This window comes from Octodon degus, unplaced genomic scaffold, assembly GCF_000260255.1.
Source record: "Octodon degus isolate 3935 unplaced genomic scaffold, OctDeg1.0 scaffold00527, whole genome shotgun sequence".
NCBI classification, from domain to species: domain Eukaryota; kingdom Metazoa; phylum Chordata; class Mammalia; order Rodentia; family Octodontidae; genus Octodon; species Octodon degus.
Window position 1 is genome coordinate 135,726 of NW_004525103.1, and position 1,054 is coordinate 136,779.

The window sequence follows — 1,054 nt, forward strand, 5'->3', positions numbered from 1 at the left end:
AGTGGTAGGGGGCATCTCAACGGGTGGAAGATCGTCTCACCCACGCTTCGCCTGTGCTGGGACAAGTAATAGGTCCCACTGTTGCAGGGTAGCTGGTAGCTCTCCTACACACTCACTCGGCCTGGGCTAGGACTGGGTCTGGTGGTTCCCGGAACATGGCAGAAATTCCTACTCAGCAGGCGGGGTTGGGGAGGTGCTGCGGAGTGGTGGTGGCATCCCAAGGGGGTGGAATAGGGTCTCACCTATGCTGTGCCAGGGCTGGGACCAGTAGTAGGTCCCACCAGCTCAGGGTAACGGGAAGCTCTCACAGACATTCACCAGGCCGGGGCTAGGACTGGGTCTCTCCTATTTTAAATATACAGATACAAAATGATTGTTCATTAATATCTCCTTTTTTTTGTTTAGTTTTGTCAGAGAAGGGTATTCCATTGTCATTTAAATATTGTAGCTGTGTGAATTCACCAAAATATTCCAATATATCCAGTAGTCCATAATAGTAGTGAGTTTTACATAAGACTGCTAATGTCAGAAGTTGTTGACTTGAGCCCTTTACAGCTCAGCATATCAATATGACTTTACTTTTTTACTTTCTTTTTTTTATGCTTTTCTGCTATATGGTTAAAGCCAACATTAAGCAATACCTGTATAACAAGAAATATAGATTCTTCATCTGATAAGATCGTCAAATCCCCTCACAGTTTAGTCTAAAACCATGTACCGCAGTTTGTGTATCCTTTGTGTCAGCCATGTGGAGAAGTCATGGCCATTGCTTGACCAATTTGCTCTCTGCCTGAGAGAATGTTTTCTCTCCATGTGACTCTCCTTAGGCACAGTCTACATCATTGATCACTTTTCTCTGTGGCCCCATATTTTCCTTGAGCAGAAAACTTGGGGCAGAACTGAGTTACATGATGTTACAGTACAGGTTCTCCTATGTCCTGAGTCTTCACTGGCCTTGAAAATCTAGGGCCAAAATGTTGGCTGTCTTTGCAGCCATCCATTTTCTCTAATTTTTGGTCTGCATACTTGGGTTGTTAACTCTCCGGAAGAGAAG